General features: G+C 34.5%; 2 long non-coding RNA genes across 2 annotated transcripts in view; both read right to left on the bottom strand.

Moving 5' to 3' along the window:
- Positions 1 to 741: 741 nt before the first annotated feature.
- LOC116421194 lies at positions 742 to 13,290 on the bottom strand. The gene is made up of 3 exons (XR_004231493.1): positions 13,251 to 13,290; positions 12,903 to 13,056; positions 742 to 1,000 (listed from the first exon to the last, which is right to left on the bottom strand). It is a non-coding gene; the product is annotated as an uncharacterized LOC116421194 (long non-coding RNA).
- The window catches only part of LOC116421193, a 34,790-nt gene continuing 28,372 nt past the window's right edge, over positions 13,282 to 19,699 (bottom strand). The window contains exon 3 of the long non-coding RNA XR_004231492.1: positions 13,282 to 13,314. This is a non-coding gene — a long non-coding RNA (uncharacterized LOC116421193). The remainder of the gene's footprint in view (positions 13,315 to 19,699) is intronic.

The following is a 19,699-nucleotide window of genomic DNA, read 5'->3' as shown; positions in this document are numbered from 1 at the left end:
GTTTCTGGATGAGATTATATTGATGGCATAATACAGGAAGATGCTATTCTCCTTCAGAAGATCTGTAATCACTAAAAGAAAGTTGAACTATTTATCCACAGAGGAAAGACCACACAGACACAATTGATTGCCCAGATTTCAACATTCATCTAAATGGACATCCTATAGAACTTGTCCAGGATGTATATTTGAGACAGTTGATACAAAAAGACAATGAGCTAGGCCCAGAGTGGATAAGAAGAAGAAAAGAAGAATGGGTGGCTTTTGGAAAATTACAAAGTACTTTTACTGCTCTCCTTCTTCTAATAAGAACAAAAGCCCATTGCCCCAAAGCAAATAAATTTTCCAGTGTTTCTGTATGTCCATTAAACTTACATCACCACTGCTGTGAGAAAACTAAAGATGAGCTTAACCTAGAGGGCAATGGAGAGCAATAAGGGGATGATGCACAGGCTGCAACTTTTGATTAATGAGGAACTTTAAAGAAGTGCACAAATAAAGGATGTCATCAAGAATTGTATGATACAAAGGGAAGAAGGGTTACCCATATGATAAGATTTAGGGAAGGCGATACATGACCAAAATGTAATTCTGGAATCCTTAAGATGTTAGAAGAAAGTAGAGAAAAACTTTTCCCATTGGGTGGACTGCCTGTGGTGACCTTTGGAGAGAAATGAGAGTTTTACAGGATTTGCAGGCACAGGTGGCTTAAAAGGTGAATCATCAGAGGGAACCCATAAGTCAGTGAGATCAAAATTTTACTTAAATATGACAATATATCTGGTCCTCTCCCATTTTATAATAAGTATTACAGTTCAATAAGCCAGTTTTTTTTTAAAGAAAGTAAAATACAATAAGAACTTTCATTTACTTTGTTGTCTGTAATTTCAACATTCAATCCATTTCAGCCTCCATGCATGATTTCTTCGTAATCCATGCAACTCTATAATTGGTTTCTTCATCTCAAAAATGCATCAGATCTTAAGAATCCATCAGCTTTCTGCACGTAATTGAAAGAAAAAAATATCATTTAAAAAAAAAGTATCCCTTGGCTTGCCTCAGTAGACTGTTTCAGTAAAAATGTCAGAAGTCTTTCCTCCCTCACTGTGCTAGTTCCACATTCTGACAAAATTTCCTGCTCTTTCATTTCACTTCTTCAAGACACAAGTCCTCATGGGGTGATGAAACCGTATTTTCCTATCAAAGGTTTGTCAGCCAAACTACACTTGCTTTTCCCTAAAAAAATGTCTGCATCAATCTTGCCCTTTCTCCTATTTTATGCTCAGGAACACTTTGGTTATTCTCCTTTGACATCTCTCAGATCTTTCAAAAGATTTCTGTCAGGACACAGCACAGAAGAGAGCATTGGGCCCTGAGTCCAGTCTGACTAGACACAAGGAGAGGCTGACTTTTCCCCTATGCTATATAGCACAGACATTTTTTCAGTCATTAAAAAGGCCACTCAGGGTATGGAGATGAATCTCCTCTATTTTTGTCAGTGGTGAGTGAAATAAGAAAGATATGAAATATGCTAATCTGGAATTCTATCTGCCATTCCCCTTCACTCTCCATCCCAAGTCCATTGATTTGAATATTCTCAGGTTCCTGTTTGGAGATATACTTTAATTACTGATACCTTTTTATTCTTGCTCTTAATCTTATAAATATTGTTCCCTCCCTAACTTTCTTTGCCCATGAATTTTTCTTGTGATTTTTAAGGATAAGGAAAATCGCTGAGATATTCTAGGGTAGAATATAGGATCAAGGACTATTGGTCTGCTCCTCTTTAAAAGATCCATCATTATATAGCTCTTTTCAACAGCAAGGTAATTCAGGCTAGCTCAAATGGTTTTGTGATGGAGAGAGCCATATGCACCCAGAAAGGACTGTAAGGACTGAATATGGATCACAATATAGTATTTTCCCTTTTTTGTGGTCGTTTGCTTGCATTTTGTTTTATTTCTTTTTTTTTTCCTTTTTGATCTGATTTTTCTTGTGCAGCATGATAATTGTGGAAATATGTATAGAAGAATTGCCCATTTTTAACATATATTAGATTGCTTACCAATGGGGAGGGGTAGGGAGAAAGAAGGAACACAAGGTTTTGCAAGAGTGAATGTTGAAAATTATATCTGCATATGTTTTGAAAATAAAAAAGCATTATGGTATTCTTAGAGAACTCCAGAGATTCTTAAAAAGCTATTAGAAATAATTTACAACTTTACCAAAGTTGCAGGATACAAAATAAATCCACATAAATCCTCAGCATTTTTATACATCACCAACAAAATACAACAACAACAGATACAAAGAGAAATGCCAATCAAAATAACTGTCGATAGCATAAAATATTTGGGAATCTATCTACCAAAGGAAAGTCAGAAATTATATGAGCAAAATTACAAAACACTTTCCACACAAATAAAGTCAGATTTAAATAATTGGAAAAATATTAAGGCTCTTAGATAGGCCGAGTGAATATAATATAGATGACAATACTCCCTAACCTAATTTATTTATTTAGTGCCATACCAATCAGACTTCCAAGAAATTATTTTAATGACCTAGAAAAAATAACAACGAAATTCATATGGAAGAACAAAAGATCGAGAATTTCAAGGGAATTAATGAAAAAAAAAATCAAATGAAGGTGGCCTAGCTGTACCTGATCTAAATCTACATTATAAAGCAAGAGTCACCAAAACTATTTGGTACTAAGACATAGATTAGTTGATCAGTGGAACAGGTTAGGTTCACAAGACAAAACAGTCAATACCAAGAGCAATCTAGTCTTTGACAAACCCAAGGATCCCAACTTTGGGGATAATTCATTATTTGACAAAACCTGTTGGGAAAACTGGAAATTAGTGTGGCAGAAATTAGGCATGGACGCACACTTAACACTATATACCAAGGTAGGATCAAAATGGGTCCATGATTTAGGCATAAAGAACAAGATCATAAATAAATTAGAGGAACATAGGATAGTTTACCTCTCAGACCTGTGGAGGAGGAAGAAATTTGTGACCAAAGAAGCACTAGAGATCATTATCAATCACAAAATAGAAAATTTTGATTACATCATATTAAAAAGCCTTTGTACAAACAAAACTAATGCAAACAAGATTAGAAGGGAAGCAACAAACTGGGAAAACATTTTTACAATTAAAACTTCTGATAAAGGACTCATTTCCAAAATATATATAGAATTGACTCTATAGGAAATCAAGCCATTCTCCAATTGATAAATGGTCAAAGGATATGAATAGACAATTTTCAGATGATGAAATTGAAACTATTTCCACTCATATGAAAGGGTGTTCTAAATTACTATTGATCAGAGAAATGTAAATTAAAGCAACTCAGAGATCCACAACACTGCGATTTAAGGTGCAGGAAAAAAAAATGATGAATGTTGGAGGGGATGGGAAAACTGAAACTGATGATTGTTGGTGGAGTTTGGAACAAATTCAACCATTCTGAGAGAATCGAATTATGCCCAAAAGGTATAAACTGTGTGCCCTTTGATCCAGCACTGCCACAACTGGGCTTTAATCCCCAAAGAGAATAAAGAAGGGAAAGGACCTGTAAGTGCTAAAATGTTTGGGCAGCCCCATTTGTAGTGGCTAGAAACTGAAAATTAATGCCCCATCAACAGAGAATGGTTTAAATTGTGGTATAAGAATGTTATGGAAATTATTTTCTGTAAGAAAATGACCAGCAGGATGAATCAAGAGATTGGAGACTTAATGAACTGATGCTAAATGAAATGAGCAGAACCAGGAGATCATTATATACTTCAACAACAATACTGTATGAGGATGTATTCTGATGGAAGTGGATGTCTTTGACAACGAGAAGATTTAATTCAGTTCCAATTGATCAATGATGGACAGAATCAGCTACACCCAGAGAAGGAACACTGGGAAATGAGTGTAAACTGTTGGCATCTTTGTTTTTCTTCCCAGGCTATTTTTACCTTCTGAATCCAATTCTTCCCATGCAACAAGAGAACTGTCTGGTTCTGCATACATATATTGTATCTAGGATATACTGTAACATATTTAACATGTATGAGACTGCCTGCCATCTAGGGGAGGGAGTGGAGGAAGGAAAGGGAAAAATCAAAACAGAAGTGAGTGCAAGGGATAATGTTGTAAAAAATTACCCATGCATATGTACTGTCAATAAAAATTTATAATAATTTTTTAAAAAGAGCATCAAAATAATTTTAAAGATTCATTATTGATATTTTCTACTTCTGACCATTTTGGCAAATTGTTTCTATAAGTGTCAGCCAGGCTTGTGGGAATAAAGGAATGAGTATACGGTCAAAAGAATTATGCATAATTTGCTGATAGGAGGCCCAGTGGATAGAATACTGCCCTGGGAGTCAGGAAAATAGGAGTTCAAAGTCTCCCTCAAGTACATATATAACTGAACAACTCAGGGAAAATCACTTTAATTTTTCTCAGCCTTTATTCATATGTAAAGTGGAGATGATAATAATAGCTCCAGCCTCACTAGATAAGGTTCAGAAGAGATTAATATATAAAATGTTTGCAAATGTTAAAATCATTTAAAGGTTTGCTGTTATTATGGGTTGTTCCTAAAAAGCTAAAATTTGATTAATGGAAAGTCATTCATTTGGACTCAAAAAATATGTGCGAAAAAAATCAAAGATAGCTTTAGTCACATGAAAAATGTTTTAAATCTAAATTGATTAGACAAATGCAAAATGACACAACTCTGAGATATCAGTTCCCATGTATCATAATGGTTAAGATAACAAAAAAAGAAAATGTTAAATATTGAAGGGAATATGGAAAAACTTAATGCACTAATGCATTGTTGGTACTGATCTGGACAGTAATTTAGAATTATGCCCCCCAAAACTATCCAACTGTTTATACCCTTTGATTCAGCAATAATCAGGTCTGTATCCTAATGAGTTTTTTTAAAAGGAAAAATGACCAATTTGTACAAAATATTTATAGCAGTTATTTTGGTGGTAGCTAAGAATCAGAAATTGAGGGGATATCCATCAATTATGAAGAATAGGGAGCGGAGCTAAGATGGCGGAGAAGACACACGCGTCTTTCTAAGCTCTTCTCTTACCCTCTTTATCAATATTATATCGAGCCTCAAAAATAGTCTTGAACTCAAGAAAGAGAAAACTCACCGTCAAGAAAATGAGTTGAAAAAGGTTCGGGCCGGGGGAGATCGGCAATGGGAAAGAAATGTTCAGGAGAGTCTCAAACCCAGGGTGAAGGCAAGATCTCAGCAAAGCGCGCACCCAACCGCATAAAGGCTTTTCCTTGGGGCATTGATCCTGCACAGAGAGCAGCCCGGTAGCTCAATCTCAGCAGGGGACTCCAAAAAGACTTTTCAGGCCATTTGCATCAGGCAGAACATGGGCAGAGTTTGTGGCTGTCTGCGGTTCTGCGGCTGCGCTCAGCCTGGGTTATCACAGTCCCATAAGAGGTGGCCTGGGTGCTTTCACCGTTATCTCTGAGGCAATCGATAATCCACTCACCCTACTACAGTTTAAGCTGGCCATGCAATCCACTTCCTGTTGGGGAAGGAAAACTTCACCAGAGCATCCCATACTCCTGAAACAGACATCTTCCGCTGCGAGGAAGCTGTAACCCTTGCCTAGAGACCTACCTAAAGGCTTTAAACATGAATAAAAAGATGAAAAGAACAATCGAAGTTTCTACTGAAAAGACAGTAACAACTAAGGCCTAAAACCAAAATCTCAACTGTCCCTTATAATTCCCATAGAAGAGACCATTAAGTCTCAAAAGGGTTAGAAGATAATGGGAAAGGAAAGAGAAGCCTTAAGAGAGCAACAACTTCCTGAAATACGAATTGGAAAGTTAAAATCCCAGGAAGTGAAATTGGTGAATTGGAAAAAATAAAAATCACAGGAAAGTAAGAGTTGTGAATTGGAAAAATAAAGGAATTCATAGAAGTAGGATCTGTGGTTGGAAAGAAATAATTCACTAAAAAAATTAGGTTGAAAAGGAAAAATTCCCAACCAAAACAATACATTCAAAATAATTACATATCGAAAGAAGTAAAAGCTAATGAAGAAAATAATTTTTAAAATGAACTGAACAAATTTAAACTAATGATGCATTGAGACAGCAGAATCAGTCAAGGCAAAACCAAAAAAATGACAAACTGAAAACCATGAATTATCATTGCTAAAATGACAGACTTGGAAAATAGATCTAGAGAGATAATCTGAGGTTATTGGACTTCCGAAAACTATGATGAAAAAAGACAGATACTATTTTACAAGAAATCATAAAGAGAACTGCCAGATGTAATAGAATCAGAAGGTAAAATAGGCATTGAAAGAATTCATCGAACAACTTCCTGAAAGAAACCAAAATAAAAACCCCAAGGAATTGTGGCAAAATTTCAGAACTATCAGATAAGGAAAAAATTTACAAGCAGCAAAAAAAAAACCATTTAAATAGAGGTGCCACAAAAAGATCACCAAGATCTGGCTGCCTTACATTAAGGAAAGAAGGGCCTGGAATATGATAATTCCGAAAGGCACAAGAACTTGGATGCAGCAAGAATAAACTACCAGCTGTGAGCATTTTTCTTCCAGGAAGAAGATGGACGTTTAATGAAACAAATGAATTCCATTTGTTTCTGAAGAAAACCAGAACTAAACAAAAAATTTGATCTCCAAGAAAGAACCCGAATTAGAAAAGGTAAAATAATCTTGAGAATTGTATCTCTGTTGTGGATATACAAAAAAAATACATAAAATTGATAGTACTGATATAAATAAAAAGGGAATAGAATGGAAAAGGATGAGGAAATAAGGTGGAAGGAGGATAAAGGGAAACCACACCCTAAAAAAGAGGCTAAGGAAACTTATCATATCTGAGGAATTTAGAGAGGGGAGGAACATTTAGTGAATCTTATCTCATCAGAGTTCTCAAAGGAAAATAATTGACATTTGTTTTAGAAAATTCCTGCCTCATTAAAAACGGGAGGAAAAGGGAAAAGAAAAAAGAGTAATAAGGGAAGGAAGGGAAAGACTCAAAGGGGAGGGAGGGATTATAAAGAGGATAAGTATCGTATAAAGAGGGACATAAGTTTAAAAGGGAAAAGAGGGTTGGGAGGCAAGAATAATAAAGCACAATCAGGTTAAGGATGGCAGGAAATACAGATTTGAATTCAACTAAATGTGAATGGATGAACTCCCCATAAAGAAGAGAGAGCAGATAGAGACTGGATCAAAGTCAACCTACAATATGTTGTTTACAAGAACACATTTAAAGCAGGGGATACTATAGAGTAAAATAAAGGCTGGAGCAAAATCTATTATGCTCAGGTGAAGTCAAAAAAAGGGTAGCCATCCTTATCTCAGATCAAGCAAAATAAATTGATCTAATTAAAAGAGATAAGGAAGGAAACACATCCGCAAAGGGACATAAACAACGAAGCAATATCAATTAACATATATGCACCAAGTGGTATGGCACTCAGCTTCCTAAAGGAAAGAGTTAAGAGAGTTGCAAGAAGAAATAGAACAAAAACTGTAAAGTAGGAATCTCAACTTGCACTCTAGATTAGACAAATCAAACCAATAAACAAATAAAAAGAAATTAAAGAGAATATAATATTAGAAAATTAGGTATGTTGGATCTTTGGAAAAATTGAATGGAGATAGAAGAAATATACTTTCTTCTCAGCAGTTCATGGAACTATTCAAAATTGACCATATATTAGGACATAAAGATCTCAAAATTAAATGCAAGAACAGAAATAGTAAATGCTTTTTCAGATCTGATGCAATAAAACCATTCAACAAAGTTAGGAAATAGACAAAAATTTGGAAACAAAAATCTTCATCTTAAAGAAGATTAGGAAGAGCAAATTATAGATACAATTAATAATTTCACTTAAAATAATGACAATGATGAACATATTTCCAAAATTTGGGATGCACAAAGGGTAATAAGAGGGAATTTATATCCTTAGACTTACTTGAATAAAACAGAAAAGAAAAGATTAATGAATTGGCTTGCAACTAAAAACAAAAAACCAAATTAAAAACCCAATCAAATACTAAATTGGAAATTCTAAAATTAAAAGGAGAAATTAAAAATATTGAAAGTAAAAACTATTGAACTAATTAATAAAACTAGAGTTGGTTCTATGAAAAAGCCAATAAAATAGATAAGCCTTTAATAAATCTGATTAGAAAAAGGAGGGAGGAAAATGAAATTAGTAGTCTTAAAAATGAAAAGGGAGAACTTTCCACCAATGAAGAGGAAATTAAGAAATAATAAGGAGTTATTTGCTCAACTTTATGCCAATAAATTTGATAACCCTAAGTGAAATGGATGACTACCTCCAAAAATACAGACTTCCAGACTAACAGAGGAAAGAAGATTGTTGAATAGTCCCATTCAGAAAAAGAAATAGAAAACAATTAAACAACTCCTAAGAAAAATCCCCAGGACCAGATGGATTTACATGAATTTTACAAACATTTAAAGAACAATTGCAATGCTATATAAATTATTTGATAAAATAGGGAATGAAGGAGTCCTAAAATTCTTCTATGACACAGACGTGGTACTGATACCTAAACCAGGTAGGCTGAAAACAGAAAGAAAATTATAGACCAATTCCTAATGAATATTGATGCTAAAATCTTAAATAAGATATTAGAAAAAGACTGAAAATCATCTCCAAGATAATACACTATGATCAAGGGATTTATACCAGGAATGCAGGGCTGGTTCAATATTAGGAAAACTATCAATATAATTGGCCATGTCAATAACCAAATTAACAAAAACCATATGATCATCTCAATAGATGCAGAAAAAGCATTTGATAAAATCCAACATCCATTCCTATTAAACACTTGAGGTATAGGAATAAATGGACTTTTCTTAAAATAATCAGCAGCATCTATTTAAAACCATCAGTAAGCATCATATGTAATGGAGACAAACTGCAACCATTCCCAATAAGATTCTGGAGGAAACAAGGTTGCCCTATCACCGTTACTATTTAATATTGTATTAGAAACGCTAGCTATAGCAATAGAGCTGAGAAAGAGATTAAAGGAATAAGAATAGAGCAATGAGGAAGCCAAATTATCACTCTTTGCCGATGACATGATGGTTATCTTAGAGAACCCCAGAGATTCTGCTAAAAGTTATTAGAAATAATCCAAACTTTAGCAGTTGCTGGTTATAAAATAAACCACATAAGTCATCACATTCTTATATATCACTAACAAAATCCAACAGTCAGAGTTCAAAGAGAAATTCCATTTAAAGTAACTACTGATAATATAAAATATTTAGGAATCTATCTGCAAGGGAAATTCAGAAACTTTATGAGCAAAATTACAGACCACTTTTCACACAAATTAAGTCTGATCTAACCAATTGGAAAAATATTAAATGCTCTTGGATAGGGCGAGGAAATATAATAAAGATGACAATATTACCTAAAACTAATCTATTTATTTAGCCTATACCAATCAGACTCCCAAAAACTATTTTAATGACCTAGAAAAATAACAACAAAGTTCATAGGAAAAACAAAGGTCAAAATTTCAAGGGAATTAATAAAAAAAATCAAATGATGGTGGCTAAAGCTGTACCAGATCTAAAACTATACTATAGAGCAGCAGTTACCAAAACTATATGGTATTGGCTAAGGAATAGATTAGTTGATCAGTGGAATAGATAGGTTCAAGGATAAACAGTCAACAAATATAGCAACCTAGTCTTTGACAAACCCAAAGATCCCAACTTTTGGGATAAGAACTTACTGTTTGATAAAAATTGCTGGGAAAATTGAAACTAATATGGCAGAAACTAGGCATTGATCCATACTTAACGCGTACACCAAGATAATCAAAATGGGTTCATGACCTAGGCATAAAGAATGAAATTATTAAAATTAGAGGAACATAGGATAGTTTACCTCTCAGACCTGTGGAAGGGGGTTTTATGACCAAAGCAGAACTAGAGATCATTACTGATCACAAAATAGAAAATTTCGATTATACCAAACTGAAAAGTTTTTCAAAACAAAACTAATGCAGACAAGATTAGAAGGGAAGCAATAAACTGGGAAAATATTTTTACAGTCAAAGGTTCTGATAAAGGCCTTTCCAAAATATAAGGAATTAACCTAATTTATAAAAAGCTCATTCCCTCCAATTGAAAAATGGTTGGATATGAACAGACAATTCTCAGATGAAGAAATTGAAACTATTTCTAGTCATATAAAAAGATGCTCCAAGTCATTATTAATCAGAGAAATGCAAATTAAGACAACTCTAAGATACCACTACACACCTGCGATTGGCTAAGATGACAGGAAAAATAATGATGATTGTTGGAGGATGTGGGAAAACTGGGACATTGATTCATTGTTGGTGGGTTGAACGAATCCAACCATTTTGAGAGTAGTTTGGAACTATGTCAAAGTTATCAAACTGTGCATACCCTTTGATCCAGCAGTGTTACTACTGGGATTATATCCCAAAGAGATTATAAAGAAGGGAAAGGGACCTGTATGTGCACGAATGTTTGTGGCAGCCCTTTTGTAGTGGCTAGAAACTGGAAACTGAATGGATGTCCATCAGTTGGAGAATGGCTGAATAAATTGTGGTATATGAAAATTATGGAATATTACTGTTCTGTAAGAAATGACCAACAGGATGATTTCAAAGGCCTGGAGAGACTTACACGAACTGATGCTAAGTGAATGGCAGGACCAGGAGATCATTATATCTTAACAACAATACTAGATGATGACATCCATGGATCAGGCCATCCTCGCAACGAGATCAACCAAATCATTTCTAATGGAGCAGTAATGAACTGACCTAGCTATATCCAGAAAGAACTCTGGAGATGACTAAAACCATTACATTGAATTCAGTCCCTATATTTATGCACACCTGCATCTTTGATATCCTTCACAAGCTAATTGTACAATAATTCAGAGTCTGATTCTTTTTGTACAGCAAAATAATGTTTTGGTCATGTATCTATTGTGTATCCTAAGTTATATTTTAATATATTTAACATCTACTGGTCATCCTGCCATTTAGGAGGGGGGGGTAAGAGGTGAAAAATTGGAACAAGAGGTTTGGCAATTGTTAATGCTGTAAAGTTACCCATGTATATATCCTGTAAATTAAAGGCTATTAAATAAAAAAAATAATAATAAAAAAAAATTATGAAGAATATTATTGTGCTATAAGAAATGACAAACAATTTCAGGAAAAAAAAAACAACCTGGAAATATTCACAATGAAATGAACAGAACCGAGAAAATATTCTACATACACACAAAAAAAAATTGTACAGTAAAGAACTCTGAATGACAGCTATTCTCAGAAATACAAGACAATTCTAATGGATTCGTGATGAAACATGCTATCCACTTCCAGAAGAAGAACTGATATTGTCTGAGTACAGACTGCAGCATAGTATTTTTCACTTTCTTGCTTTCCCTCTTCTTCCTTTCACTCAATCTTATTTTTCTCAAGTCTTTTTGTGTACAAAATGATTAATGTGGAAATGTTTGTTTGACTATACATATATAATCTCAAGGTAGGGGGTGGCAAGGAAGAGAAAGAAGGATACAGTTTGAAACTCAAAACTTTTTTTTAAGATAAAATTTGTTTTAACATGTCATTGGGGGAGAAAATACTATTTTAAAAAAATAGTGTGTATATTCTACTGGATTGTAAATTCAATAGGAGTCAATAGTAGAACGTTGTAAACAAACAAAAAAAAAGCCAATAAAATCTTGGGATACTTTGAAAGGCAATACCAGGGGCAGCTAGGTGGCACAGTGGATAGAACACCAGCCTTTAAGTCAGGAGGACCTGAGTTCAAATCTCATCTCAGATACTTAACATTTCCTACCTGTGTGACTCTGGGCAAGTCACTTAACCCCAAATGTCTCAGCAAAAAAAAAAAAAAAGTAATACTAGGGGTACAGAGGTGATAATTCCTCTCCCATCTTCCAAGAGCAAATACCTAGGATGTGACCAAAAACTCCTCAAGATTTGTCAGATCTAATGGCTTCACTTCATTAGTCAAGATAAATGTCATGGAAAGGAGGTACAATGAAAGAAAAAAAATTAAGATACACCCAGTAATTCATTATGACAAAAATCCTGGAAAAGAGACAGTAATTAAAAAGGCATTTTATAGCACTTTAAGGTTTGTAATGAACTCTACATAAATAATAAGGTTGATCCCATGGTGCATGTGTGCTGTTTCTCCATGGAAATGGACAAGAGCTGTGACTCAGTGCAATAATAAAGACTTGCAATCCTCCATCAGGAATGAAACCCTTATTAGTTTATTTTTTCTTTTATTATTTCTTTCACTCAGTACAGTGCCCGACACATAGTAAGTACCTAATAAGTGCTTGTTTATTTGATCCCATCAATGGAGAATTAGGTGGGTGATAAACACTTGTACTAGAGAGAAATACCTTATCAATAAACTGAAAGAAAGGGAGGAGAAAAGGAGAAAAAAAAAAAAAAAAAACCTTTACACATACACACACACACACAAACACACACACATACACAAACACAAACACACACTTGTCTATATCCCAAGCTCATAAGAAGAAGGCACTTCCAACTCTGATTTCACATTTCTGAAGTCTACAGTACTATTATTTTCCCCATTCATTCTAAAAAAACCCCAAATGCAAAAAGACAGAGTAATGACTTCCCAAGACCCCATAAAGTAGTATCAATTTACAAGAAACAAGTGTTTGAGTTGGGATTCTTTCCCTGAGAAACTTTTTAGACTCAACCCAGGGCATCAATTAGAGTGTTAGTATCTGAGTAATTGGAGCCTTCAAACCTTTGCAGATTTCACAGGAGCCTTGTCACTGAACAGAGAGAAGTCAAATTCAAGCTACCGGCATCACTGGAATGCTTGATTAGATGCACTTTTCTATCTAGAATGCATACTTTAAAAATCTACTTCAAAGAATCAAGAATAATGTAATAGCTTCCTGGAAAAAAAAAAACACAAAGCACACCAAATTTATGACAGAGAATTTTGTGACTTTAATGAAAGCAATAACCCCAGTAAGAGAAGCCCCCATCACACTTTAATGCATCCCTCATGGGCATCTTACAAAAACATCACTTGCTCCTTGGGATATTAAAATGCTATAAAGCAGCGAACGCTATTCCAAAGTCTTACCTTTTCTTTATAAATCACATTACTAAGGATGGAGAGAAATTTTCCTTTCTTAGATTTTCGTTGCCTACGGTATAAAGAAAAGTATCATATTTTGAGTCAAAAGACCAGGCTCTATCATTCAACAGCTAGATAATTTTGCTCAAGTTTTCTCTTCTTCATGAGGGATGAATAAAAAATACTTATTAAACACTTAATATGTACAAAGCACTGTGCCAAATGCCAAGGATCCAAAAAAAGTAAGAAGACCCCAATTGTTAAGGAATTTAGATTAGAGAAAAGGCTCATAAAGGAGGTTCGTGGCCCCTTTCATGTTTCCTCAACTGCTAATATCTCCTATCCAAAGATCATTGAATTCTTTCTGAATATATTTGAATGCATGTATGATGTTTCCTCTATCCAACTGGAAGATTCTTGAGGGCAGGGTCTGTTTCACTTTTGCATTCATAGACACAGTGCTTAGCATGATTATATTTAATCATATATAATATAGTTATTTAATAATAATGATGATGATATTATTTATATTAATTATTCAATATAACTTATTAAATAAGTTATTTCCCCTCTATGGATGTCAACCTAAAACCCTATAGAATTAGGAAGATTGCATTGACTTAGGACAATGGAAAGAACTGTTACTTTCAGGTGAAAAAAACCTGGCTTCAGATCCTCTCTTTGGGACTTAATGATTATATGACTTTGGGCAAATCATATGGAGCTTTAAGTCTCAGTTTCCTCATCTATAAAATAAGGAAATTGGACTAGATGGCTTTTGAGGTCTTTTCAAATAATTATATCTATGATCTAGATTATCTCTTAGAGCCAGAAAGGTTCTTTTGAGTTGAAATGGAGAAAGGATTTTAAAGATTATTGGATTCAACTTAATGATAACCCTTTCTAGGTGGGATTCGTGGGATGGAAAAGGCCAGGGGCCTAGAAGATTGAATTGTCACAAATATTTGCTTCTGGATAAATTAGTGCTAGCTAGAAAACACCCATGAATCTAGTTACTTCATCATAGATCTGACTTTGGTTCTGGAGTCACCTTGGGCTCAAAGCAAAAGAAATGACTTTACATTTATGTTCTTGATCATAGTTTATAGAGAAAATCACTAGATTTAGAGGCAGATGGAATCTGACTTCAAATCCTGAATGAAATGATTATGCTGGGCAGGCTATTTGATCTCATTGGGTCTCAGTGTTTTCATCTCTATAATGGGAAAGATAATACATGCATCATCAGCCTCATAAAGTTGTTGTAAGGAACATGCTTCAAAATCATTTTACAGAATGTGCGTTGTGAATATTACAGCTGTATGGATACAACCATTAAATACCACAAGAACATTCCTTTGAGAGCTAGGAAACTTGGATCCTAGTCCTACTTCAGCTATTAACTAGCTATGTGACTTTGCAGAAGTCATTTAACGCTTGACTTTTTGAAAAGCAAAGTTTTGTGGTGGGGAAGAAAAAACTACCCTAAAAATAAAAATTAAGTTCTCACACCATTCCAGCTACATGATTCAAGCAAGTTAATCAACCAATATTAAGTACCTGTCATTTTTCCAGGGACTGGAGTTACCAAAACAACAACCAAACATTTTCTTTTCTCAAGGAGCTGACATTTTAGCATGGATTGGAGACAACTCCGCCATATACAAATATATGCAAAATATAAACAAATCAGTACAAGACAACCTTTGAATGGAAGGCATTAGCAGTTGGGGAGACCAAGGAACTCATTTAGAAGATGATACTTCAGCTAAGCCTAGAAGGAAGCAAGAGAGAGTATGGAGTAAAAGGAGAAAGATTATTTTAACAAAAGCAGCTAGTGCAAAGGCATAAAAATAGAAGGCTGACCATAATCTGAGGAGCAGAGAGAAAGCCAGTATGGCTGGAATGTAGAATTTATGCATAGGGATCGTGGAAAATAAAGTTGGAAAAGTAAGATGGGGTCAGTTTAGGAAGAGCTTAAAATGAAAAATAGGAGATTTTGAGTTTGATCCCAGAAATCATAGGAAGCCATTAGAAATGTTTATTGAGTAGAAAGTGATGTGATTAAACCAAAAATTCAGGAAAATTCCTTTCACTACTGTGCAGAAAACAGATGGGAGTGAAAATAGGGAGGTAGAGAAAACAATCAAGATGTCAGTACAATAGTCTAAACAGAGAGACAATGGCAGCTTGAAGTAGAGTAGGAACCATGTAAATAGAGATAAAATCAGAGATAGACAGAGACAGAGAGACAGAGACAGAAAGAATGTGAGAGAGAAAGAGAGACAGACAGAGAGAGAGACAGAGAGAGAGAGTATTTATCAGAGTAAAAGTGACAAGATTTGGTGACTGTAAGGATATGTGGATGTGGGATAAGAAGAGTTGGAAGTGTCAAATAGTACATAAAACTGTGAATCCAGGCCTAGATAGGTTTTTCCTCTCAATGGAAACAATAACACATTGCCTACCTGAAGGTAGGGTGTGGGCCAAAGGAGCTCTTGAAATTCTTTGTTTCCCTAAGATGCAACATGATTGTCAATGTATATCACGATACTCGATTATGTCGTCAATAAAAAAAATATTGATTTTATTTATGTATACACATAAATATATATGTATATATGCATATATATACATGTATATATATGTGCTTGTATGTATGTATATAAACACAAATATATGGTAGTAGTTAGCAGAGAAGCATGAATAAGTTTGTGTACAAGGTTATCTAATTGTGGATGCATGTATATGTACACGAATGCATATGTAGATACATGTATGCAAATAGCTATTATGGATATTTATTCATTAAAAGAGAGGAAAAAGAAAGGAGAGACAGATAGACATATTAAGAGTTAAATTCAGACACCAACCATAGCAGAGAATTCAATAAATGAAAATGATTTTCCAATAAATTTGGTTTGGGGATTCTTCCAAAATCTTTAGCATTTTTCCACTTTATTTAATACTGATCCATATGTACATAAGACATATTAAGGACTTTCCAATTGCCCCAAAGTGCTTGTCAACAAATCTATGCAATTTGCATTTAAAAAGATTGCCTTAAAAAGTTACTACTGTGATTGGAAAATCCAACCATTAAATTATGTGTAAATAAAGTAATAGATGATCTTCCATTTCGGAAGCATTCAGAGGATAATTCAGCTGACTACAAATAAATATTTAGATTTCCCTATAGCATTTAAAGGAAGCAGTCTTTATCTAATAATAAGAACAAATTTACATTTCCTTGGTAATTTGGGGCTTACAAGAACTCTCTTTATAATGAAATTTTGAGGCGATAATATTAATAACTTTCATTTGTCTTCAAAAGTTCCATGACACTTGATATATTTTATCACATTGGGACACAGTTGTCCTTTGAGGCAGATACTATTGTTTCCATTCTAGAGATGAGAAAACAGGCTCTGAGAGCATTAGAGATTTGTACAGGGTAGGTTAGTTAGCAAGTGCCAAAACATTATCTGAACCAAACTTCCAGAAGCCACTTGCAACACTCCATTCATTGAATCATGCTGCCCTCTTTATAATTTATCATAAAGATCCCATTTCTATGATGTTCCGAGAATGACAAAGTGATTCTCTTGGGACTGTGAGGAAAGCCATACAAGAATGATTATCATCTCCTTCCTCATCTCTACCTCCTGAAATCTCCCTTTTCCTTCAAAATGTAGCCCAAGTACCACCTTCTTTATGAAGTCTCCTCATCTACCTTATATTTCTTCCAAAAGTCTTAGGGAAATGTTAAAACTTTGGTAGTTTTTTAAGCTTTAAAAGCTTAAATTTTTAATTTATACTTTAACATATTTAACATGTATTGGTCAACCTGCCACTGGGGGAGGAGGTGGGAGGAAGGAGGGGAAAAATTGGAACAAAAGGTTTGGCAGTTGTCAATGTTATAAAATTATCCATGCATATAACTTGTAAATAAAAAGCTATAATTAAACAACCAAAAAAAAGTTTAAAATTTCACAAAGAATTTTGGGATATTTTGTATTGATTCACTTCATATTTACAATGCATTTACTTCTATATGTCCTTATTGTTTACCCCATTAGAATGGAAGCCCCATTGCTGAGGGGCATTGTTTCAGTTGTCACAGTTGTATCCCTATCACACAGTTAATAACTGCCTTTTATTGATTAATCTTATCTTTTTTCTAAGAAATTCCCCTTTAATTTTCCTATTTCACCCCTCTCCAGAGTACAGAGTACATACAGAGTACATCAACTTCTCCCTCTCACGTACCATATATATCTGCTACCTTTCCAATCTTTGCCATTTCTACCTCCACAGCATCTTTCCTCATCTCTCCACTCACATGGCTACCATCTTAGCCTGGACCATTACAATAATTTTCTAATTGATCTTCCTGCCTCAAGTCTCTGCCAAATCCAACCCATCCTCCACAGAGCTGCTGAAATGATTTTTCTAAATAGTAGGTTTGACCATGTCACTCTCTTAGTAATGACCAGAGGCCCCCCCTTAGCATTCCTAGAAAGGATTTGATCCCAACCCTTTGGCATTTAAGGTGCTTCACAAATGGATCCCACTCTACATCTCCAGATATTTTACATATTATTCCTCCTTACATTAACCATAGTCCAGCCAAAAGTGACGACTTACTAGTACACAAAACAATCCCTCTTCCATCTCCATGCCTTATGATGGCTGTAATTCTTTCCTGGAATACTCTCCTTTTATACTTCCATCTCTTAAAATCTTCTTTTAAATTGAGGCATCTTTTTTCCAATCCTGCTAAGTACTAGTGCCTTTCTCTTATCCTTCCATCAAGTTAAGTTAAGTACATATATTTTATGTATAGTATATATAAACATATAGTATATATAAACTCTATAAATTGTTCTTATGCCCCCAGAGCCTATAACAATGGTTAATACATAGTTGCCACTTAATTCTTATTGATTGATTGACAGTTGTCTAGCATTCCAAGTTAAGTGACTTGCCCACTGTGACCCTACAGCTAATTTGTATCAGAGAAGATTTGAATCTGGGTCTTTCCAATTCCAAAATTAGCCACCTCTCTCACTTCATTTCCTCCTTAAATCTCTTGAACAAGCATTTCAGACAGACAAAGAGCTTAGGCCAAGAATGATCAGGAGATTGGACTGTATTATACATATGAAATAATGGGCAAGTACTTCCAATGATCCTAAATCAACTCCTTCCAATAAAGGTCTTCCCCTGGAATCATCAAATGGACTTATGATGTAGCTGTAAGTCATGGAGCCACATAATCTTTTTTAAAAAAATTATTAAAGCTTTTTAGTTTCAAAACATACGCATGGATCTACAATACAATACAATTTCAACATTGACCTTTACAAAACCTTGTGTTCCAAATTTCCCCCACCTTCTCCCCATCGCCTCCCCTAGATGGCAAGTAACCCAATATATGTTAAGCATGATAGAAATATGTTGTCCAATATATGTATGCATATTTATACAATTCTCTTGCTGCAGAGAAAAATCAGGTCAATAAGGGAAAAATGAGAAAGAAAACAAAATACAAGTGAACATCAACAGAAGGAGTGAGAATGCTTTGTTGTGATCCACACTCAGTTCCCACAGGCCTCTTTCTGGGTGTAGATGGCTCTCTTCATCACAACACCATTGGAACTATCCTGGATCATCTCATTGTGGAAAAGAGCCGTGTCCATCAGAATTGATCTTCATATAATCTTGTTGTTGCCATGTATAATGATCTCCTGGTTCTGCTCATTTCATTTAGCATCTGTTCATGTAAGTCTCTCTGGCATCTCTGAAATCATTCAAGCAGCATAATCTTGAAAGAATAAAAATTACAAGCAACTAAAAGGCTAACAGAGAGATGTGTGGCAATATCATTAATAATGATTTACATATGAAGAGTGACAGGAAAGAGATCATCAAGGACACCTACCATCAGAAAGAGTGCTGTGCTCCTTATTATCAAGAACAAGAGAGCATTGATGGGCATTCTAAATGCAACATTGGTACCCTAGTGACATTAAAAGAACCAGAGGAAGACTGCTAGCACTTCAGATGAATTATTAATGTGAATTGACCAAAATAAAAAAAAAACTCAAATGAAAATTGTGCAGGATAAGTGACTACAATCCACTCCAAAGGGGAACATCCCCAGTATAATGGAATCATGAATCCACTAGAATTAGAGAGTATTATGTCATGTAGATTTCAAATAAATTTGATTTAACCAAAAATGAAATTGCTTCTAAGAAAATTACATTTTGTTTTACCTGGAAAAAAAAAAACAAAGTAATGCCCTTCTTTAACTTTTTTTTTCATTTTAAATGTATTTTTCTGATTTTAATCTTTTATTTTTCAAATTTACAATATTAACTTCAGTCATCTCTCAATTATAGGGACTAATAGATGGGAGCAGTGGTGTGAATAATCTAAAAGAAATGTTT

This window comes from Sarcophilus harrisii, chromosome 2 (genome assembly GCF_902635505.1).
Source record: "Sarcophilus harrisii chromosome 2, mSarHar1.11, whole genome shotgun sequence".
Classification (NCBI taxonomy): domain Eukaryota; kingdom Metazoa; phylum Chordata; class Mammalia; order Dasyuromorphia; family Dasyuridae; genus Sarcophilus; species Sarcophilus harrisii.
The sequence above is the reverse complement of the archived record's forward strand: the minus strand, read 5'-3'. Positions and strand labels throughout refer to the sequence as shown.